The sequence below is a fragment of the Pectinophora gossypiella genome, chromosome 16 (genome assembly GCF_024362695.1).
Source record: "Pectinophora gossypiella chromosome 16, ilPecGoss1.1, whole genome shotgun sequence".
In the NCBI taxonomy this organism is placed as follows: Eukaryota; Metazoa; Arthropoda; class Insecta; order Lepidoptera; family Gelechiidae; genus Pectinophora; species Pectinophora gossypiella.
In genome coordinates this window covers 13344023-13369406 of record NC_065419.1, presented here as the reverse complement: position 1 = coordinate 13369406, position 25384 = coordinate 13344023, and the positions used below count along the sequence as shown (strand labels likewise).

Below are 25384 nucleotides of genomic sequence, written 5' to 3'. Positions count from 1 at the left end.
GTGATAGTCATTAACCGATTATTTTTTCGTGATACCTAATACAAACACTTCCACCAACCCGCTGTGGAGCAGCATGGTGGAGTATGCTCCATACCCCCTCCGGTTGATTAAGGGGAGGCCTGTGCCCAGCAGTGGGACGTGTATAGGCTGCTTATATATGATACCTAATAAAATACAACCAAAAATACAAGGGTCATACAATGTGTATACATATACCACATCACATTGCTACACTACAATCGTAGCGCTTATTAAAAAAAAAACACAATGTAGTTTGTTTCCAATTACGTTCACCAATTAATTGCTACTTGGCTGTCATTGGTCACGATACCCGAATGAAATATTGTCTTCCTCTATTTACTGCGGTTATAATTGGTCTTTATGCCTCGGTAACAGAGACACTTTTACTACCAAGTTGTACATAAGGAAACCACAGAAAACATGCATGTTTTGTCAGTTTTCTGTTGACTATAATCGTGTGTTATTTTTGATTGTTGGAGATAAGGAGACGTTATAATCGGAATGATTAGTTACAAGTCAATTTTCTTTTTTTTTCTTTTTTTTTTGTTCTTCTTACAATACAATACAATACAAAGACTCTTTATTGCACTTGAATCACATTAAAAATATATTAGTATTATAATTAAATCTCTTCTTTTTCTTTCTTTTTTTTTGGTCATCATCATCATCATCAATTTAAGAGCCACGCTCTTGTCGGTGTAGCATTTTCCATTCCAGTCTATCAAAGGCCAATTCCTTGACTTCCCTATAAGACACGACGTTAACCTTTTCTTTAATCTGTTCCATGTAAGCTCTTCTTGGTCTTCCCCTTCCTCTCTTTCCTTCTAGCTTTCCTTCTATGATGTTTTTAATGAATTCGTCGTGTCTTATTAGGTGTCCAATCATCTTGCCTCTTCTGTCCTCAATAATTCTCAGTATTTGTCTCTTTTCCCTTACTCTTACTAGCACTTCCTCATTTGTAACCCTTTCTGTCCAACTTATTCTTTCCATCCTCCTCCAACACCACATTTCAAAGGCCTCGAGTCTCTCTCTGTCCTTCTGTGTCAGTGTCCAAGTTTCACATCCATAGAGGGCTATACTCCATACGAAGGTTTTGACACATCTTTTTCTGATAGATTTGGCAATCCTAGCCTTGAATATGCACCCTTTGTTATGGAAAGCTTGTTTTGCCATTGCTATTCTGGTTTTAACGTCTAAAGTACATCTTGAGTCATTTGTTATTATGCTGCCTAGATACTTAAAGTTCTTTACATTTTCAATCGGGATATTATTTAACTTAATTATTTGGCTGTCTATTTTTGGAGTTTTGGAAATTGTTAGAATTTTGGTTTTACTTATATTAATTTTAAGGTCGTATTTTTCAAAAACTGTGTTCATTGTGTTAAGTAGGGTTTCTAGGTCTTCTTTATTACTGGCCAGTGCCGCAATATCGTCTGCAAATCTGATACTAATTATATTCTGTCCATTTATTGTTATTCCGTTACTGATTTTAGCTATTTCCTTCATGGCACCCTCTATGAAAATGTTAAATATTAGTGGAGATAAGGAACAGCCCTGTCTTACACCTTGCCGTACTCTAGCTTTCCTCTTCACTTCTCCTATTTCTACGACAGTTTCCTGGTGTTTATATAGTTCGTATATTATCCTTCGGTCTCTATAATCCATTCCTACTTCCTTCAACCCCCTCATCATTTTCCTCCAGTTTACCTTGTCAAAAGCCTTTTCAAGGTCTATAAAAGCCACGCTGGTATCCATGCTTAAATCCAATCTCCTGTCAATTATCAGTCTTAAAGCTAATATTGCTTCTCTTGTACCTTTCTTTTCCCTGAACCCATACTGGTCATCTCCCAGACATCCCTCAGCTTTAGGTCTCAGTCGGTTTTGAATGATTTTAAGTAAAATTTTTGAAGCCTGTGATATTATGCTCAGTGTCCGGTGTTCTTCGCATTTCAAAGTATTTGGTTTTTTTGGTAATGCCAAAGTTTTACTAACTTGAAAGTCTGTTGGTATTTTGCCAGTTGTATACATTAGATTGATTAATTCGTAAATTTCGTTCAAAACTAAGGGGTTTGCAGATTTTAGCAATTCTATAAACAACTTGTCGTCTCCGGCCGCTTTTTTATTTTTTAAACTGTTTAAAGCTTTATCAAATTCCTCTCTCAAGATGTCCGGGCCACGATCATCCTCTTCCACCTCTTGTTCATCCTCTATATCGTCCTCGGTTAGTCCATCTCCCTGATATAATTCTTCTATGTATCTCTTCCATCTGTTAGCTATATCCTCATTATCAATCAAAATCTTTCCATCTTCATCTAGTATTGCTGTACTTCTTGTCTTTTTCTTCCTATTTAAACTTTTTATTATGTTATATGCTAGATCCATTTTACCTGCTTTCATATAATGCTCAATTTTTTTGGTCACAACAAAAAAATTTATTCAGATTCTGTACTCGCGAATGTATTTCCCGAAAAATACAACCGGGGCTTCTTCTTACAAATGCGAGACTAACTCTACTCTATGTAGGTACTCTTTCTACATAATATAGCAACACGCCTGTGTCCCCAAAGGGGTAGGCAGAGGTGTACATATCCGCACTCCTCGACAGCTATGTATGTCCCATGTAATAGGGAGCGAGCCATATTGCCATTAATTGCGCACAAAGCCTGGAAACCACTTGAAATTAATACCTAATAAACATCTATATAGCCGCTGGATGCGGGCAGCGCAGGACCGATCGTCGTGGAGATCCTTGGGGGGGGCCTATGCCCAGCAGTGGGCGTCATACGGCTGATGATGATGAAATATCTATGATCCAAACATGAATGGTTTTCCGTAAGTATATAAACAATTGGATCGACTTATATGAAAACTCGCGAATATATAGACAGAAAACCCAGATAGAACATGACATATTACTTACATGCTTTTCTGACTGGCTTAGTGTACTTATTGCGATAAAAATTAGAGAAAAAAAATAGCCTCTAAATAAATTGAAACAAGAAATGCCTATTTTTTTACCACGTTTCTGTCTAAGCTAATTACAATGCAATAGACGTCATTTTCTATATGTCGTGGCCATATCTTAGAATAGATCATTTCATGAAATGGTCATAATTCATGAAATATCCAACTAACCAATCCTATCCTATCAATACTATCCTATCTATAAGATCATTTTATAACCATATTCTTACAAGTTGACCATATCTATGAAACGTCAACGTTTAATAATATTTGACCATATCATTAATGTAGGCGGTGTCCATGCTGTGTGGTGTAATAAAAATGCGAATAGTCGATTAATTTCTTAGGTTCAAAATTATTTACCTAATCGATACTATCGATATGGAAAATTGTAAAATTACATTGATTTTTTCGATTATAATATCAATCGAGTTTTAAATATAATCGACACCTGCGCCACTATCGGTGCATAATGTTACTAATTTTACGATATGAATGCCAACGTTTGACCATATCATGAAGTATTCATGCATTTAGTTGCTCATATCGTTAAACGTTCGTATTGTATTCATTTATTTGGCCAAACTACACATCATGATGTGGCCAACGAATTATAATATTCTATTTCATGAAATATGACCATTTCATGAAATGATCGAGCACATCATGAAATGATCAATTATAAAATATGGCCGCGATAAATCCACAAGAAATGCCTATTTTTTTTAACACGTTTCGGTCTAAACTAATTACGATGCAATAGACGTCATTTTCCATACCTAGGCATTAAAAAAGCATGTGCGGTAAGCGTAAAACATGTGTAAGAGTTACTTTCCATGCCATGTTGCATGCAAATGCTATTAAGTATAAAATCTACTATTAATTACTACGTTGTACGTAGATTTATCTGATAGTAGGTGATAACGGTCATCGATCGTAAATCAATAGTGTTCGATGATGAAAGTGAAGTTTTTATTGGGAGTTGTGACATGACAGTGGCCCCGATTCCTACAGACACCTTTTTTTGTTTTTGACGTTGGGAAATGCGTTACGCATACCACGCCGCCCGGGGGGACGACGTGGTTATGTGGGATTCCCCGGGTGTCACCACCCGGTATACCCACTAAAACCCAACGGTGTTCCTCTTTGCCGCCGTGTGGCGGGGATACGGGAACGCAATTGCACACAACCGCGTCCCCGCCGGATTCCTACAGACACCTCCTAATTTTACTTTGAGTTATACCCGTCATTTTCTTATCCACCGAAATGGAAAGCGACGGAGGTTTGACAGCTCTTAATTTTAGGAAGTATGAGTAAATGAATGAATAACCCGGGCGAATCAAAAATGTATCTCGCTGGTGTGCAAACCGTTTGACGTGTGCTGTCAACTTAATTCTGTCGGGTTAGTGACTAATACCTAATTGACTAATTATAGGGTTGTTTTAGACTTGTGCTTAAAATAGAGGTGTGTTCCATAAATTTTATGCTTGGCGATTACCCGTCCCTTTCCTTTTCGGCGGATAAGAAAATGACAGATATAACTTAAAATAAAATTAGATGGTGTGTAGGTACAGGAATTAACACCATTGTCTTTTTTGGGATTTTTTAAATGGGTGATAGAGTGTCCATATTATAAATTTACCTATGTATGTGACATAACATTAACTCACGACTACATCCCATGTGGGATAATCAGACGTCCATCCATCGCTAGATGAACTAAGTACCCAAACCTCACCGAGCTTTCTATTATATATATATTGTGATTTAACAGTTTTACTTCGATAGATTATAATCTGACGAATAATAATACGTTAAATTGTAAGCAGTATATTACGTTTCACAATTTTTCGACAGTTCACAATCTCGCGAGATAGATTATAATCTAACGTTATTTACAATTTTACGGTGACATATATATAGTGTTCCCAAATCGTTCGCTTGTCCCTAGGGGTACGTAAGGGTACGCGGAATTACAAACGGGTCGGCCTTTTAAACTTATTAGATAATTTTTATTTTAATACAAGTCTCGCGACCACCATCTCACCTGATGGTAAGTGACGATCTGGTCTAGGGGGTGGATCACGCCAATAAAGGGTTACAAAAGGGTTATATTGGAACGTGCTAACGTTCCATGACAAAACGTCGAAAAGCGAGAGACAATTATTTTTATGCCTCATGCTATCATATTTTGTATTATGATTATAAATATATTCAAGCTCAATCAAACCCTATCGTAACAGATGTTATAACGTCAAATTCGACTTCAATGCTCGTCTCTCGACGCTGTGTCCAGGAACGTATTAAAATTTAAGATTCCTAAATCATTTTCTTTTTGGCATACATAAATAGGTACCTACATTACGTTCCTGATAGTGCTTTGTTTGTTTTTTTTAGTTTACCTAATATTAGAGTCTCAAAACAGTAATTTCTTATGAAATAGACTTCAGTTTTTTTTAATGAATGGGTCATTAATTTGTAGCCGACCATATAAATGCTAACTTCACGCAATTTTCACCAAATAACAATTAAAAAGGTATACCACTTTTATGTTAATTTTAATGTCAACAAACCAAGTATTATCGCTTTAAACGAAAGGCACAAATTACGTATGCACATACATAAATATATCGACGCCATTTTCCTCCCAACTTTTTCTAAGAATTTTCTCTGCTGTAGACAAAGGTATTCCCAGATACAGCCTAGTAATAAACCAGTAATTAATCTGACAAGAGACAGTTCCTGACATAAAAAGTAATGGAACTTAATCGGTGAAGAAAACTTTGAGAAACAGGCCGTAGCTCAGCATTTTTTATTACTCTTAATGGTTTACTTACATATAGGTACTTTGTAATAGCTCTATTAAGTTTTTTTTATATAAAAATATCGATAAGCAACATAATAGAGCATTTTGTTATAGTACTGTTTTACCAGCTTTAGAAAAATAGCCGTTTTCGTGACACCACATTCAACGATAACTCATTGACAAAACTGGTTTTATAACAACACTATTTATTGCACCTGTCTCAAATTATTTCCAAATTCATGTAAACCATGCTAAACGCACTGTAAAGTTCAAACAACGCATAATAACATTAATGACTTAATAAAAACAATCACTGTAATTTGACAATCACAAAAATCCGTCCAGTCTTGGCGTCTAACATTTTCAAAGTTACGCAACAAACAATTTCACATTCACTCTCACAACACGTTTAAAATGTTAATTCGCTTTTACACAAACTGGTTTTACTATCAATATTCGAATTTTAATTTACGTGCGAAAATTTTCAATTTTTGTTATTTGACAGCGAAAAGCGCGCGGTTTTATTTTTCTTTTTTGGAGACGCGTTCGGTTCGTGGACGAAAAAGCGCGGTAAACAGTTGACCATATCGAATTGCGCGTGTGTTGCGACTGCGGGCAGCGGCCTTACTCTCCCATTCCTACATGATGATCCACAGTTGATGGAAATTAGCGTTCGCACGCGCCGTGCATTGTTCATTTGACAGCTGTTCATTGCACCATGCGCACATGTATCCGTTACGTACAGCCATGTTTATCAATTTATCAATCACGTATCCCGTGTATCACGTATCACTATTGATCAATGAAACGCTGATCATTGACATTGACTGATCAGCGGTGTTTTAGTGATGTAACATAGTAATACTACGTACTTATGTAAAAGCGTTTTAATGGCATAAGTAAGAATTTAGAGTGTAACATTGTAAATAAAAACAATCTCCGAATAAAAAAAAATAGTTCATCATATTAGTAATATTCTATTATAAACACTTCCTTCATTCTTATTGTAATTTATTGACAGTGAATAATGTAGAAACTATTGAAATATTCTCTAACAACTTAATATGCATTTGACATTAAATTAGATTATCAATCTATGAGGCGTTTTTTTAATCGATTAAATTATAATCAGATGAAGTTAATTAATTACAAAATGTCACAGATAAAACCTGTCTAACTAACGATTAAATTAAAACAATTACGCCAATTTAAAATTATTGTTTCATAATTGATTTTTGAAATACATTTTGTCATATTTTTTACGGTTTTTTGTGGGTTTTTGGCCAGGGGCCTTAGTCAAGTTGCAAAAAAATGTATGGGGTTGACAATGTTGACATGCCAACTTATGTCAATCTCATACATTTTTAACACTGACACAGTCGTTTGCCATACAACCATAAAGTTGAACTTGACAGTCGTTTTTCGTAATCGTTTGTAACTTGACCAAGGCCCCAATAAGCTCACGACTATATCCCTATTGGGGTAGTAAGAGGTTCAGAGGTATGTATTTAATAAGTCGTCAAGTAAAAATACAGATCGGAAATAACAAGAAAGCGCCTTTACATAACATCAGTTGAGGAAGCGATTCTAAGCCTTGATAATTATGGTAATATATTACAACAGATACCACCACCTTTAAATATTTTTTAAATATATATTATTATAATAGCACCTAACTGATGAATACTGATGATTTTCTTTGAAGAGTGTTCGTTATATTATATAATTTTGGCAATTTATAATTCGTCCAAAATTTAGGTTAGCGGAAATAGTTATGATATATTTAGAAAGGGCCGTCTTTTTCTAAACTATTCGTAAGCAGGTTAAGTTAATGTATCACCTTTTGAATAAATATCAAATTTATTATTATTTATGGTCAGTTCCTTTAGAAATTACCAGGTACTGACGATATAGTGAAGGGAATCATCAGATTACTCAATTATGAACATAAATCTTAAGAGATATAAATTACTTATAATAGAATATAGGAATATATTTAGTTATCTTTATAACTTGGTGAGGTGTGGGTACTTAGTTCATCTTGCGATGGATGTATGTAATTGGAATGTGGGCTGGTTATGAATATATTTACTTAGATATTTTCTACAGAGTCTTATATGTATATATACATATGACATATATGTCATATATAGTATCATACAGGGTGTTAGTGATATCGTAACGAAAACTTTGGGGGATGATTCAGGCCATGATTCTGAGTTGATATCAAGTGGAATTTTCCATCGCAAAAGTTTGGAATGGAAAATAATTTAAGAAAACACAAAAATTTTCATGAATTTTCCGACAGGAAATTCCACTTAATATCAACTCAGAATCATGGTCTGAATCATCCCCCTCAGTATTCGTTACGGTGTCACTAACACCCATACCTACTTGTATGGCTACCTGTATGTACTGGTACGGGGTGTCAGTGACATCGTAACGAATACTGAGGGGGCTGATTTAGCTTATTATTCTGAGTTAATATCAAGTAGAATTTTTGATCGCAAAAGTATAGAATTGAAAATAATTAAAAAAAATAATTAAAAAATCATGAATTTTGCGACGGAAAATTCCACTTGATTTTAACTCAGAATCATGGTCTGAATCATCCCCCTCAGTATTCGTTACGATGTCACTAACACCCAGTATATAGTCTTCGCCGTGGGGTTGGGCGCCTCTTACTTCAGTAGGCCACAGTGAGATAATGGCTAAGTTCGAATAAGGGCCCTGACCTACGGAGTATAACGTAGAATCCTTGCCCGGGGATACGGGTGAAGACCTCAACGGTTGCAGAGGCGGAGACGGGAGCCATCGGTACGTACACGGTGACTGTAACCTGGAACCTGACAGAGGGTAGCAATAACTCTCAGTACTATTCAGCGAGGACAGGAGTCCTAATATGGCTTTGAAATAGACTACTCTGGGCGCCAGACAGAGTACTGCGGGACGGAAAGCAAGAGGGAAACCACTGTCCTATTTTTCCCTAAAAAAGTAGCATGGAGAATGCTACACCGACAAGAGCGTGGCTCTTAAATAAGTGTTGATGTCTTTATTACGTCAGAACGGTCATCATAGCATAGTTTAAATACATCTTGAAAGCGTAATGTCCATTTCACGTAGTACAGATAAATATAAATACGTAACAGAGTGTTGTCTGTCGCAATAACGTAATTAAAGTGAAGATCCTCTGCTAATGATTTAATTACGCAAACATTCGGGTTTTAGAGCAGAAATTACTGCCAGATGCCTGTAGAGATGTTTTTTAAGAAAACAATTTGGTAGTTTTTGTAGTATGACGTAGGTAGATAATCATGTAACCCAATCCCAATAACAATCGATAAGTACTTACGATATTCAAATTCAAAAATATCTTTATTCAGTAGGTAACATAGTTACACTTTGAATCGTCAATTTTACATAACGAACGTCTCATCCGCCTAAAACTACTGCAGCTTCTCACAACCTGTATAGCCGGGGAAAAGAAGCTGCAAGAAAAACCTCGGCACAGGGCCCTAGACGTTCTTAAAAAAATAAAAATAAACATAAAATGTTGATATACTTACAATTGAGTAATTTAGCTGCCTAATATCAGTTCTCAGACAGTTAATCCCAAGCATTCATATCTTCTAAATAATAACTAACTTTATAATAACCTTTTTTGGAAAGTTTTTGTTTAACTACTGTCTTAAAGCAATAATATTGTATCGGGCACTGATTTTCGACCCCGCCGGCCGGCGTAGGACGACGATTTCCCTCAATCAGCGCTTATCGCTATCGACTCACTAAAGTCGATTAATTTTTTCAAATATTTTTTCCGTTTTTCAGGCCTGTTGTCTTAAACATTGTACCGGGTGAGAGCCTTCAGCGCTCCCCATTTGTCCGGCCAAGTAGTTAATGCCATCTGCTGCAAATCTACAATAAGTCACGAAAAAAGACTGATTTTTAGTCAAGACCCTGTTATTACTTACTGATGTAAGTACGTAATCGTTACATGAGCCATGCCAGGGCCTATGGCGGCTCTCTTTTGTTTTGTATTTTTTTATTCCCCGTCTGTGCAATAAAGTATTTGTTATGTTATGTTAGAAATAGAAATGTTTTATTGCAACTACGTGTTCGTACAAAATGTGGTGCTATAAAAATACAGAAGTAAGTATTATAGTATCAACATGGACCCGGTAAGTCACTGCAACTGGTAGAGAGGAACTAGTATAAGTCAATGCTAAAATTTATTTATTTATTTCATCTTACACATACCAACATATTATCATTACAGGCATCTCCTAATACAATAATATTCAAATGTCAATAAACAAAAACAAAAAATAAAACTAGCTTATGTCAACTTAACAATAAATATAACATTCATAGCCATTAACTTAAAATTTAAAGGAAAAGTCAATCTAATATAAAATGTAATAATTAGTTAGCATGTCCATCAAATCAAAATCAAAGGTTTAAAATAAAAATCAAAAACAAATAAATTACACATGTCCCCAGAAACAAAATTAACCGTTAAAAAAAATACAAATAATTAATAAATTGATATTTAATTATTTATCATACTTACTATATTTTAAGAATAGTATTATACTTATTTTTTAAGTACTATGACACGATCCCGTTGATTTATATTATCTCTTACAACATAGGATCTATAGGATTATTATCTTATTAATTTTTCCTCACCTTATGGTTGTCTGGAAGAAATCGCTTTAAGCGATAAGGCCGCCATTTGCCATGTACTAATTAAGAGTGTTTTTGTAATTATTACTTTTTATTTTGGTGCAATAAAGTATATTTGTATTGTATTGTATAGGTACCTAATTTCTTTAGCCAACAAGGAATTAGTATAATACGGGAAAGTACCTTACTTATAATCATTTCACTAAAAACATAATTCTTATCTTAAATGCTAATACTACTAGAAATAACAGTACGATCTCGTAAACATAACTTTTTTCACGTCACTGTGCTAGTTAGTTTCGTTTGCAATCTCAGTACAGTTTCTGATAGCTCATCTCGTATGGTAATTGTAATTGAAGGGTAGAAGGCTCGTGCTGTCGCTGTGGCTAGGAGAACAGCGGTTGGCGTAACGTTCGAAAATAAAAACTGGTTCTTTTTTCAAAATTCAATCATTACTGCGGTTAAAAATGCCACATCGAAGCAATTCATCTAAAAACAAACTTGCAATTTGACATTTGTTTTCATTGCGCATTTACTTTTATATGCGCAAAATGTCAAATTTCAAAATTGCTTTTTTAGATGAATTGCTTCGATGTGGCCTTAGTAACCCCCCGGAACACGTTTTTTTCTATAGTGTGGGTTATGAGGTGGATTAATATAGCAACATGGAGCCATATTTTTGAAACGTTCGTTTTCGATTCGCGATGTCATTTGCAAGATGAGACTGGTATACAGGGTGTTAGTAACACCGTAACGAAAACTTTGAGGGATGATTCAGACCATGATTCTGAGTTGATATCAAGTGAAATTTTTCGTCGCAAAACTATAGAATTGAAAATAATTTAAAAAAACTAAAAATTTATCATGAATTTTGCGACGGAAAATTCCACTTGATATCAACTCGCGCGCGGCGCGAATTATGTCGAGTCCTTCGACCAATAGCCATTTGACGTCCATCTACGTAGATAGCATTCGTATCGTTTATTGGTCGAAGCGCTCATTATAATTCGAGTCGCGCGCATCATGCAGACCCGACTGTTCTTGATAAGCTCCTGTCCAATCCTGTTCATGCGATTTTTTTATTTATATCAGCATTATGGCGACGCCAGAGCCATCTATCCGCGCAGTAATGTATTATCTATCGTAACCATTATCGCTCACTGTGTAGCCCCAACCTCTCGTATGGCGAACATCTTAGACTAATGAATGGAATGGAGTTGTAAACGTAATTATTAAACAAATTGTGTACGAAGTAACACGGATAGTAATCGGTACATGAACTTTTATTGTTAAAACTGCATGGTTTTCATATTCATACATAAAAATGAATATTATCGTGGTTATAATTATGTTACGTTTAAACATAGTTTGCGCATTGGAGCAGCGTGCTGGAGTATGTTCCATACCCCCTTCGGTTGATTAAGGGGAGACATGTGCCCAATAGTGGGCCGTATATAGGCTGTTTTATGTTTTTGACGACGACCTCCGTGGTCCAGTGGTTGAGCGTTGGGCTCACAATCCGAAGGTCCCGTTTTCGAATCCCGGTGTGGACATATCACAAAAATCACTTTGTGATCCCTAGTTTGGTTAGGACACTACAGGCTGATCACCTGATTGTCCAAAAAGTAAGATGATCCGTGCTTTGGAAGGCACGTTAAGCCGTTGGTCCCGGTTATTACTTACTGATGTAAGTATGTAGTCGTTACTCATGTAACATGGCTCATGCCATGTCAGGGGCCCTTGGCGGCTCAATAATAACTTTGTCACCAGGGTTCATGAGGTTGGTAATTCACCTCACAACCCACACGATAGAAGAAGATGTTTTTGACGTATATTTCATACCAATCCGGTGATCAGTCTGTTGTGTCCTAACCAAACAAGGTATCACAAAGTAATTTTTGTGATATTTCCCCACCGGGATTCGAACCCGGATCGTGAGCCTAACGCTCAACCACTGGACCACTGAGGCCGTTAAACAATAATAATAATAATAATAAATAATTTTATTTCCAAACCACAAAAAATAAATTACAAAGAAACTTAACTTATCTAATAACATTAGTAGTTACCACAATATACGTATATAAGTGTTAATGGTAAACCAGAAGTATGGTTACGCGATGCAAATTATAGTTATTTGCTGTCTATCAGATCACTCGTTCCTCAAGTGATGCCATCGAGCGCATGCGCGTAAGAAAGAAAGTGCTAAGTGTTCTGATCAGATCTGAACGAGCACCTAGCACCCATTGCGCTTACGCTATGTACGTTATGTAGACACGACATTTTTTTTTTGACCTGACTTATTGTAGACTTGCCGCAAATGGCATGAATTACTTGGCCGGACAAATGGGGAGCGCTGAGGGCTCTCACCCGATGCAAAATTTAAGACAACAGGCCTGAGGGTGTCGTCTGAGAGGAAGAATATTTGAAAGAATTAATCGACCCTAGTGGGTCGTTAGCGATAAGCGTTGAATGAGGGAAATCGTCGACTACGCCGGCGGGGTAGGTATCGGGGAAAACAATATTAGGTAGCAACATAATTCTATACATATCTGATGATGATCATCATCATCAGCCGTACGACACCCATTGCTGGGCAAAGGCCTCCCCCAAGGATCTCCACGACGATCGGTCCTGCGCTGCCCGCATCCAGCGGCTTCCCGCGACCTTCACCAGATCGTCGGTCCACCTCTCGGTCGGTCAATCTCAATTCAATTCAATGTCAATTCTTTTTATATACTAACATTAGGTACATTCATATTTTTGAATAATGAAGGACTTTCCAGGCTACGTTCTTCAAGAACAATATAGATGGAGCTGTAAAGATATTCCTTCGTCTTCTAACTTCATGGATAACAGATATAAAAAAACCTTCCTATATAAAAAATGGCCTTTTTAAAAACCCTGACATTTGTATCTGTGTTCTATTTAGAAAGGGTACTCTCTGCCTACCCCCGAATGTGTTGTTGCGTGAAGATAGCCGGGCACTTTCACGTCTCGGCCGGTAACATCGCGTACAAGATGCGCGCGATTACGTTTAATTGTACAGTTTTTGTCTGCGCCGGCGCATGTTGTAAATTAATGGGTGTCGCATGCCGACGTCGAGCAACTGAGCGTGACCACTTCACGCCACTGTTCTTTTTTGGGTGGGCTGGTAATTTATGCGGAGATTGGGAAGAAAATGTAGGACTATATTTTTGACACTTGCTTTAAGTGGTCATATAATATAAAACCAATATAAATTAAGTAAGCGGATCCTGTGAAAATAACACGGGATAATGCTAGGAACATGTGCAATGAATATACATAACATTGTAAGTTTTTTAATTGCAAAACTTAGATATCACGCCTGTATCCCTGAAGGGGTAGGCAGAGCGCGTAAATTTGATCCACCCTAGACCACATCGTCACTTACCATCAGGTGAGAATGTGGTCAAACGCGAGCCTTATTAAAAAAAAACTAGTCTGTCGGCCAAACCCGTAGTAAGTACATCTGTGTTTTAAACTGTACAAGCAAATGAAAGACGCGACGTTAACCCACTCACCGTAAAGAGACTCGCCGTAAAGAGACTCGCCGTAAAGAGATTCGCCGTAAAGAGACTCGCCGTAAACATACTTGCCGTAAAGAGACTCGCCGTAAACAGACTCGCCGTAAAGAGACTCGCCGTAAACAGACTCGCCGTAAAGAGACTCGCCGTAAACAGACTCGCCGTAAACAGACTCGCCGTAAAGAGACTCGCCGTAAACAGACTCGCCGTAAAGAGACTCGCCGTAAAGAGACTCGCCGTAAACAGACTCGCCGTAAACAGACTCGCCGTAAAGAGACTCACCGTAAAGAGACTCGCCGTAGCGGGAATCGCCGTTCGGGGAGTCGCTGTCAACGCCATAATTCATCTCTTTTTACCCTCCATTAGCATTCCAAATGGATGATTGCAGAACAAAATCAGGTTTTCTATGAAAAACGTCTGCATAAGCAACAACTTAGTCTGCGCAGACGCAAAAACGTATGCAATTCTTAGAACAATGCTTATGCATCGATACACAATTGAATGGAAATACGGATGCAACCCAGTTTTCTAATATTTCCGTAAGTCATCGCTTATGATTAAGTCAAACTCTCTAATGGGATGAGCAGAGATATCAATATATATTTTTATTTTGTAATAGTATAATGGGCGCGATTATTTTTTTCATTTTTCCCTAAAAAAAGTATCATGGAGAATGCTACACCGACAAGAGCGTGACTCGCAAATTAGCGGCTATACTGGTTGTGAGAAACTGCAGTAGTTTTAGGCGGATGAAACATTCGTTATGTAAAAAATGACGATTCAAAGTGTAACTATGTTACCTACTAAATAAAGATATTTTTGAATTTGAATTGAGTGATGTGAGGGGCAAGTCACAGAGACTGTAACCTGGTACCTGACAGAGGGCAGCAGTAACTGTCAGTACTTCAGAGGCGGAGGACATGTGTCCGGCAGTACTGACTGAAATAGACTACTCTGGGCGCCATCCCACTCGCGTCAGACAGAGTACTGCGCAGAAGGCAATAGGGAAACCACTGCCCGATTTTTTCTTAAAAAATTGCAAGGAGAATGCTACACCGACAAGAGCGTGGCCCTTAAATTAGTGATGATGATGATGTGAGACTCTAATCGAATGGAGTACGCTGCATACTCTACCACTCCATGAAGTATCTACTTAGTCAATGATGTTTTATAACATAACACAACTTCACGCTTGTATCCCCGAAGGTAACTAGTACACACCCGCACCTTGTAGGTGGCGAACCTGTTACCCACGGGCACATATCCTGGAAACCACGTGTTAGATAATTGGGTAGTTTCCTAGAGATAAATTAAGATAAAGATAAATTATGATTTTCTGATTATTAAATAAAGACAGATCTAAAAGTGACAAAAACGTTTTATATTTTATATTGGAGCAGCGTGGTGGAGTATGCTCCATACCCCCTCCGGTTGATTGAGGGGAGGCCTGTGCCCATCAGTGGGACGTATATAGGCTGTTTATGTTATGTATTTTATATTTAACTTATTTATGAAGTTTAATAAAGAAAGGTGTAATAATAACTGTGACTTTTTGACACGTTTTTCTATGACGTCACAGGTTGCTTTTTATTACAAATTAGTTTCATACAATAGTAATTTCGTGTTTTGACGTTTAATAAAAAGTAAGCGAGTGTGGTTTAACGGCATCTGTGGTTTACCTAACAATGTAATACTTTAATAATATAAATCATCATCATCATCAACAGCCTATATACGTCCCACTGCTGGGCACAGGCCTCCCCTCAATCAACCGGAGGGGGTATGGAGCATACTCCACCACGCTGCTCCAATGCGGGTTGGTGGAGGTGTTTTAAGGCTAATAGCCGGGACCAACGGCTTAACGTGCCCTCAGAAGCACGGAATCATCTTACTTTTTCGGACAATCAGGTGATTCAAGCCTGAAAAGTCCTTACCAAACAAAGGACAGTCTCACAAAGTGATTTCGACAATGTCCCCATCGGGAATCGAACCCGGACCTCCAAATCGTGAGCCTAACGCTCTAACCACTAGACCACGGAGGCTGTCGTTTGTAATATAAATAAATAATAAAAAAAATATATTGTACTAGTTGGAAACTACACTATTATCGATGATCCAAACATGAATTGACCAAACCAGTAATCGAACTAGTGACCTCTAGATGATGGTCATGGTGTCTAGTCACAAAGGTTGTCAACCATCTTATCCACTAGGTACATGAAAATTCATCAGTTAATAACTGTGTCCACTTTTTACGCAAACGGAGTAAAAACAAGTTTCTAAATTATAGACTGTAATTAAAATGCACACATAACTTTGTAACTTTGAGAAAGTTCAACACACGTGTCATACCTATATCACACGGTAAGGAAAAGCGACTCTACCACTCCAACTTGGAAAAACCACTTCTTCAAACAGCTAACTAGTTCCGTAAATGACCACTAGATGTCTCCTTTTAAAGTCCTATTAGAAATAGCGCCACCTATAATCTACCTCCCGCAATACCAAGAAAAACTTGAAAAATATATCCACCTTTCGAAGTAAAAGCATCACTAAAACGGTAATATTTGAAAAAGGAATACAAACATTTGAACGCAGGCGTGCGGCGCGTGCGTCGATAGAGTCGTCTGCTTCCGGCGGAAGTTGTCCAGCAGCCATATTAAAAACAATGCGACCACAATATACCACATTACCACTGTCACAGATCACGACCTTTTAGTCAAAATTCACAGAGTAGTTACACAGTCAGAGACATCATTTAAAAACGTATTTAAAAAAGAAAATGTATTAAAAGAAAAGTGAGTAAAACAAGCAAAATAAACAGTGTAGTATGCGTGTGCGTGAAAGCACGAGATGTACATAAGTAAGGATGACGTGCGCAAGCGCTTTGTTCAATTCTAGTTAATATTCGAATGATAATGGTGGCGCTACCGTCGCGATGAAATTACAGTGAACGAGTTTCCCAGTACGAACAATCGATCTTAAAAGAAGATCTAGTATGATCACTTCCTGCGTGTCACAACAATAATGCCGATAGACATTTCTCCACACGATTATTGTCAGTTTACAATGCTTACGATGAGAAATGAACCTATTACCACATTGGAAAGTAACGTAACTGTTACATTGGGTTTAACGCAAAAAAAAAACTGCAATATTGCTAACGAAAATTTCATCATTCGTAATACGTTCGTTAACTTCTTCGATCAGTGATCAGCAATAAATAATATAAGTACTTAATATTATTAAATATTCGACACAATATAATAACAAAAAAATTTTTTTGCGTTTCAGTTCTATGTATGGGGACCCCCAAAATTTATTGTTTTTTTTTTCTATCATTGCGTAAAAATCTTAATGCGGTTCCAGACGGACGGACAGACATGACGAATCTATAAGGGTTCCGTTTTTTGCCATTAGGCTACAGAACCCTAAAAAAAACCCTGGAACGTAAGGCTCTGCTTACTCTAATACCCCCCCCCCCCCCCTCTCGCAGGCCCTGGCCTAGTTTGGTTAGGACATTACAGACTGATCACCTCTTGATTGATTGTCCGACCGTTGGTCCCGGTTACAATTTACTGATGTAAGTAATCGTTACATGAAGCATGTCAAGGCCTTTGGCGGGTCAATCACCCTGACACCAGGGTTGTTGAGGCTGGTATTCCACCTCACAACCCACACGATAAGAAGAAGACTCTAATAGGCAAGATTTATGTATGTTCAACATTATGCAAAGACTATTTTAATCCTTTCAGAGATTATGTCATCTGTATCAATGAGTGATTCAGATGACATAATCTCTGATTTGTAATTACTCTGTGGTCGACGGTGCATAAAATGTTCACATGATGAGCAAAGTAGTAATTTGGGTACATTGGGCAGTTTCTTCACTTCACACTAAATACACTTTTAACCACACTTACATTTTACTTGTTGTATATTGGTAGAGTTTCTCCTCAACGTCGATTACCTTTTTTTTAGGTAACATACGCGAAATAGGAGCTCACAAACACTTTACGAACGTATCCAGTAGATAATTTAAAACAAAATAATTAACAAAACAAGTTAACAAACTATTTAAATGTATATTGAAAGTGTAATACATTAAAATTTAAGTATATTTAAAACAACCGACGATCACGAAAAAATACTCACAACTAGTCAATTCTAGTAAATTCTGCAATAATTTGCGAAGGACATAATTAAAATAAAAGTAAGTACATTTACTTAATTATGTACTTTCAATTCAAACTGTATACAACAAGGTAATTCGTTACACAAAGAAATTCCAAATGTTTAGTACTAATAAAATATAGCACAACAAATTCAAATTGAAAAATCTCTTTATTCAGTAGGTAACATAGTTACACTTTGAATCGTCAATTTTTACGTAACGAACGTCTCATCCGCCTAAAACTACTGCAGCTTCTCACAACCTCTATAGCCGGGGAAAAGTAGCTACAAGAAAAACCTCACAGGGCCCTAGCGATAAGCGCTGATTGAGGGAAATCGTCGACCACGCCGGCGGGGTCGGTATCGGGTTCCTGAAGTGTTTGGTGTCGCGAGCTGATTGACTGCCTCTATGGCTAGAGTAATCGGGTCGTCGGGATCGTATGGCGCTGCTTCCAATACTACATAAAAAAAAAAAACTATAAAATGGGTCCTCTTTCAGTAATCCACAGGCTGAAGAAAACACGGCATTACATACCGTACGTCAAACCTGTTTACATTCAGCAGTATTATACCATAAACTCTTTTTTTTGTTTCGGTTTTCCCCGAAGGGCAAGGCAAAGAGATCTATGCCCATACAGCCATGTCCGATGTTAATGAAATGATGAAAGGTCATGACGATGAAGGATGAAACCTAAGTCCCCACCTTTGGAACAGACTCCTACTCCGTACCCCAAACTCAAAAGTCCGCATAAACTTTCGAGTACTTTGTTGGCACGAAGCGAAAATAGATAGGTACACTTTGTTTATTGAATATTCCGATATAATAACACTATCGCTAATGTTTTCCGACTAACTTAATGCGATCATTAACCACAAAACACCACTTAGTATGAATTATTTAGATTATTCAATGAAGAAAGCAACTGTCCCGTTCCCGTTCCCGGCAAAAAGCCTCTAATACCATAACCTGACCTGAGCCATGTCAGGAGCCTTTGGCGGCTGAGTAATAACCCTGACACCAGGGTTGGTGAAGTTGGTATTCCACCTCACAACCCACACGCTAAGAAGAAGACCATAACCTACACCTTATTACCCTGCAGCTGATTATACTCCTGTCAAACGAGTATTAGATAATTTTAGATACAAAACCGGTTAATTATGGATATGTGCAACTTTCTCAATCGACTTTTACTTTTTGCCAGACTTGTGAGAATAAACAAATACCGTATGAATGCCACGGTTATATTGTGTTTGAAGGTCGTGTTTAAAGGCTGCAGTCACGCTTGTCGTCCCTACCGGGGTCGGCAGAGAAGCAAATCGAAATTGCGTATGTTTCTTTTTATGCCGTGACGCGTTCAGCGGTTTGTCTTCCCATGCATGCTCTAAAATCTGAGAGATAGATTGTGTCATTTCTAACATGATGGACTAATGTTATGGGCGATAGGCTGAGACTTAGGTACATAAACTGCCTATATACGTCCCACTACTGGGCACAGGCCTCCCCTCAATCAACCGGAGGGGGTATGGAGCATACTCCACCACTCTGCTCCACTGCGGGTTGGTGGAGTTGTTTTTACGGCTAATAGCCGGAACCAACGGCTTAACGAAGCACGGAATCGTCTTACTTTTTCGGACAATCAGGTGATTCAAGCCTGAAAAGTCCTTACCAAACAAAGGACAGTCTCACAAAGTGATTTCGACAATGTCCCCATCGGGAATCGAACCCGGACCTCCAGATCGTGAGCCTAACGCTCTAACCACTAGACCACGGAGGCTGAGACTTATCATAAGGTAATCCCCCCCGCCGCCGCCTCCGCCCCCGCCCCCGTTGGTCCCGTTTTGTTCGATATCCCAACTATTCGAACAAAGTGCTTGGCATCGTCCTTCATTATGCGCGCTGCTAGCGAGTGGAATTCTTTGCCGTCTTCTGTATTTCCGAATGCATATAACCCGGGTGCTTTCAAGGCTAGAATGAACAGGCACTTTCTGGGCGAGCTGGCTCCATCTTAGGCGTCTTCAAAGCCTTCGGGCGAGCAAACCCATCAAAAGTAAAAAAAAATGCGAAATGTATGAGGCGTGGTGGAGTATGCTCCATACGCCCTCCTGTTGATTGAGGAGAGGCTTGTGCCCAGCAGTGGGACGTATAGATTGCTTACGTTATATACAGCTTTAAATGATACAGCGCTACCATGCGGCAATCTGCGGAACTAACTTCAATTACAAGCGATGAGTACGTTGCATTGTACATGCGTTGCGCACACGCCGTTTTACAACAATAACCACTAAGCGTAACAAATAATGTTACTTTGTTTTCTCGATAGATGGTAGCTCTAGTACGACACATAAATATACTTACGTACAGTCATGAGCAATATAATGTACCCACTTTAGGACTCTGTCGCACTAACATATTTGACATTTAGTGAGACTGACAAATCCATTTGTCAAAAAAGTTAATGTGACATGGTACCAAAGTGTATAAATATTAATGCTCGTGACCGTACTTATAATCACGGACGGCCTCCGTGGTCCAGTGGTTGAGCGTTGGGCTCACGATCCGGAGGCCCCGGGTTCAAATCCCAGTGGGGACAATATCACAAAAATCACTTTGTGATCCCGTGATTGTCCGAAAGTAAGATGATCAGTGCTTCGGAAGGCACGTTAAGCCGTTGTTCCCGGTTACTACTTACTAATGTAAGCATGTAGTCGTTACATGAGTCATGTCAGGGGCCTTTAGCGGCTAACCCTGACACCAAAATTGATGAGGCTGGTATTCCATCTCACAAGTCACACTATGAGGGTGAGCAGAGAAAAACAATTAAGTAATATGAGTTAATGCCATAATACCATCTGAGACAAATCTCTTCTATCGTGTGGATTGTGAAGTAGATTACCAACCGCTTACTTTCTGTACACCTTTGCCTATCCCTTTGGAAACACAGGCGCGATGCTATGTTGTTGTACCGCTAAATAAGCTCAAGCATTTGCAAGTATAGGATGTAAAAGGCCGTTAATGTATCTGGTACGTAACGATCTGTCAAACTATAATTGAAGATTTATTATTTATGATGCAGATAAATTGAGATGCGATGTGTATGTGTAACAAAAAAAGAAGATAATTAGAATATTTTCTAGGCTACGTTCGTCAAAACGCTCAACCACTGAACCACGGAGGCCTTGACTTCAAGGAGGCCAAGTACCATTAACTACTTGGCCGGACAAATGAGGAGCTCGGATCCCTGGATGCGTGAGTCGGACTCACACTTGACCAGGTTCTTATTGTATTATGTGTCACTTAAAATCAGTCCACTAACATGATGTAACAGTGACAAGTCACCAATAAACGCGATCTCTATCTAACATAACAATTCAACGCGAAAGGTCGTGAGAATAATCACCTTCACCATACTGTGTGCGATAAAAATAGATGACTCGATCGAGTCGCGTGCGCATGATAGACGCAATTCTTTTCTTCCACCTTTTTAGGTAAGTTTTTTTTTCTTATTTTGTTGCCACTTGCAATCGGTCCAAGGACCATAAACAGGTATGTTCCTTCATTTCATCAGTAATTTTTTTAGGTAAGTAATATTGCTACACCGACAAGAGCGTGGCTCTTAAATTGACGATGATGAATTTTACTATGGATCCGTGATATACCTGTCCGTGAATTTACCCACTAGGGTCGATTAATTCTTTCAAATATTTTTCCTCTCAGACGACGCCCTGAGCCGAGGTTCGCGCCCAACTGGGCACCCTCAGGCCTGTTGTCTTAAACGTTGTACCGGGTGAGAGCCTTCAGCGCTCCCCATTTGTCCGGCCAAGTAGTTAATGCCATCTGCGGCAAATCTACAATAAGTCACGTCAAAAAAAAAGATAGTACGCGTGACTTTCATCGTAGAGTCATGGGTTCTAATCCCGGCTCGGACTCTAAACCACTGAATTCGAGTATATGACTAAAAAAAACTATACTATGCTTTCAGGATTTATGTCAAGTTAAAGGCAATAAGCCCGCCTATTACATGGGACTTACACTAGCGAGAAGTGAGCGTAAAATGTATGTACTACCTCTTGCCAACCCTTTAGCGATACAGCCGTGATGTTATGTTATTAGTAAGGATGGAAACAAAAGACATCAGACGGGTCTTGAGAAAGCTATCGATGTGAAATGGCTCAACGTGGCCTACAAACTGCCAACGACATAATACGTACAGATCGTGAGTAATGCCTAATAGTACTAATAAAGTTGCTATGGCAACGACAATTGCACTAAGTATAGTGAGATCGAAGCTATGTACAGTCATGAGCAATATCATGTACCCACTTTAGAACCCTGTCGCACTATCATATTTGCTATTTAGTGAGACTTACGGTTTAATTTGTCAAAAAACTTAATGTGACATGGTACCAAAGTGTATACATATTAATGCTCGTGACCGTATGTCAGAACATGATGTGTTTTAATTGAGTTCTGTAAGTACCTAGTAACCGGGACCAACGGCTTAACGTGCCTTCCGGATCATCTTTCTTCCGGACAATCAGGTGATCATCCTGTAAAGTCCTATAACCAAACTAGGGATCACAAAATGATTTTCGTGATGTATCCCCACCGGGATGTGAACCCGGATCGCCGGAGCCCAACGCTCTAACCACTTAGAAGTTAGAAGTCGTTACATGAGCCGTGGCAGGGGCCTGGCGGCTCAATAGTAACCCTGACACCAGGGGCCTGTTTAATAAAACTTACAATAGTAAATTACAATGACAATTTGATGTACATTGCGGAGTGTGTGATCACGAATATTTTGCAGTTTCATATTAGCTACGTAATGAACACCAAATTGTCGTTGTAATTTACGATTGTAAGTTTTATTAAACAGGCCCCAGGATTGATGGGGTTGGTAATCCACCTCACACGATAGAAGAAGAATTAAGTTCTGGCTGTGCAATAAAGTATATTTGTTTTGTGTTTCATAATCACTTCATAATACAAAGCTTTCGCCCTTTAAGTCTGCCTCAAAGTCAAGAAAAAAATATTTTAGTTAGTGTTTTTGATTATGATATCTAGTGGTATCGATTCGGGCAAACACAAAATTAGTTTTAACTTAATTTGAAAGGACCTAGCTCTATCTCTTTCTTGCACGTACTGTAAGTGAAGGACGGCAGTAGTTTAGGTGCTGTCCGACTAAAATTGAGTTAAGTTTATGTCTGCCCGAACAGGCACAAATATAGCAAAAATATTCTAGAACTTTTTTCCTTTTGCAAATATCCAGTTACAATTTATACATGTCTCCAACTTGCATAAGTTCTAATTGGATATTTTCAAAAGACCAAAGATTCTAGAATATTTATTATAATATACTTAATTATGCTTTTTTACATAAAGTAAGATTCACATAAGCCTTAAGTTTATTTTCGGACAAATTAAAAATATTATCTGGTGTTTTATTGTAAAAACGTATACATAACCCCAAAAAGATGAATTTAATTTAGTTAATCTAGAATTTTGAACAGCAATTTTATTTTAGTCCTTGTACGCCTTTCACAGTTTCTCGGAAGGAGAGATACATTTTTATTTTTTTTATTTTTAATCACACACTCCTGTACTTACCTACTACATCGGATTGTAATTTACAATAATAATTGTAAGTTTTATGAAATAGACCCCAAGTATTATTATATTTATCTGCATTTTGTAATAAGACGGCTAAATTATTTCAAGCTTTCCCCTACAAAGTGTACCTTATTATGCAGAAGAAAATCGAAAGACACTCAATAAGGCTTAATACAGCTACTTACTCATCGAGAAACCAAGCTGAGGAGCCAATATGGTTGCCGTTACACCAACCACTGGACAACCCACCCTACCACTTTTTACCGTCACCTCTTGTCGGCTGCCGGTTGCGCGATGGTCACTGGTATATTTACTGTTTCTGCATAACATTGAATACTCACGGGTAAATGTGACGCTCCCGAGAATATACCCAGTTTGAGAAGCAAGGTGGTGTACAGTCATGAGCAATATAATGTACCCACTTTAGGACTCTGTCGCACTAACATATTTGACATTTAGGTAGTCAGACTTACAGTTCAAGTTCACCGAGGAGCTCGGTGGCGCAGCGGTAAACGCGCTCGGTCTGCGATTGTTGAAGTTAAGCAACTTTCGCAAAGGCCGGTCATAGGATGGGTGACCACAAAAAAAAGTTTTCATCTCGAGCTCCTCCGCGCTTCGGAAGGCACGTTAAGCCGTTGGTCCCGGCTGCATTAGCAGTCGTTAATAACCACCAATCCGCACTGGGCCCGCGTGGTGGTTTAAGGCCCGATCTCCCTATCCATCCATAGGGAAGGCCCGTGCCCTAGCAGTGGGGACGTTAATGGGCTGGTGATGATGGAAGCATTTGCAACAGGAAAAATGCGCAAAAGTTATGTAAAAAGAGCTTTATTGCCTAGCCTTTAGGCAGATAGAATCCAAGTACAATAAAGAAGAATTTGGAAAAAAGATTCCGGACTCCTTGGTATTAATGAGTACATTCTCGGAAACGACACATTACTCTTCACGCCATTAATCTCCAGTCGGGTAGGCAGAGAAAAGTGAAGAGTAATCAGTAATCAGAAAACAACTTGCAACCTAGGTAGATATGCAGCAAATCTAAAATAACTCACACCATGCGAGGTTGGCTGGAAGAAATTTCTTTTAGAGATTTTTTTTTTTTTTTGTGTGTGTACTAGGTTCAATATAAAGTATGAAATTCTGATTAAGTACTAAATAAAGACAAATCTAAAACTAGCGAAAAACATTTTCATTTTTCTATTTTACTTTTTTTATGAATTTTAATCAAGAAAAACGTAATAATAAGTCCGACAATTTATCACGGTATTCTATGACGTCACAGTGTGCTTTTTCATACAAATTCCATACAAATTTCGTATTTAAAGTTACTGATTTGACTAGTTGGAAACTACTGACTCCTACTCTCTGACTTAGGTCATCATAACACATACGTAACATACATTATATTGTATAAACCAATTTGTAAATCGGTATTCTGTAAGAATTATGCGATGAGCACAGCAGATATATAATTAAAATAATTAGCGGCTCCCTGTTCGACATTATTACGAAATGAAATTTGTCTTTCGAGTGGAAACTTAAACATACAATAGTACTGATTCCAATACACACTATCTAATT

The 25384-nt window shown here is 38.1% G+C and overlaps 1 protein-coding gene across 5 annotated transcripts in view; it reads right to left on the bottom strand.

Moving 5' to 3' along the window:
* The window catches only part of LOC126373765 (espin), a 161570-nt gene that overhangs the window by 88156 nt on the left and 48030 nt on the right, over positions 1–25384 (bottom strand). For 4 of the 5 annotated variants that reach the window (XM_050020042.1, XM_050020044.1, XM_050020043.1 and 1 more), the window contains exon 1: positions 5917–6355. The exons of the other annotated variant lie outside the window; for it this stretch is intronic. The gene's annotated coding sequence lies outside the window, so the exon portion shown is untranslated. Of the gene's footprint in view, positions 1–5916; positions 6356–25384 lie in introns of those variants that run through there. 5 annotated transcript variants of the gene reach the window in all.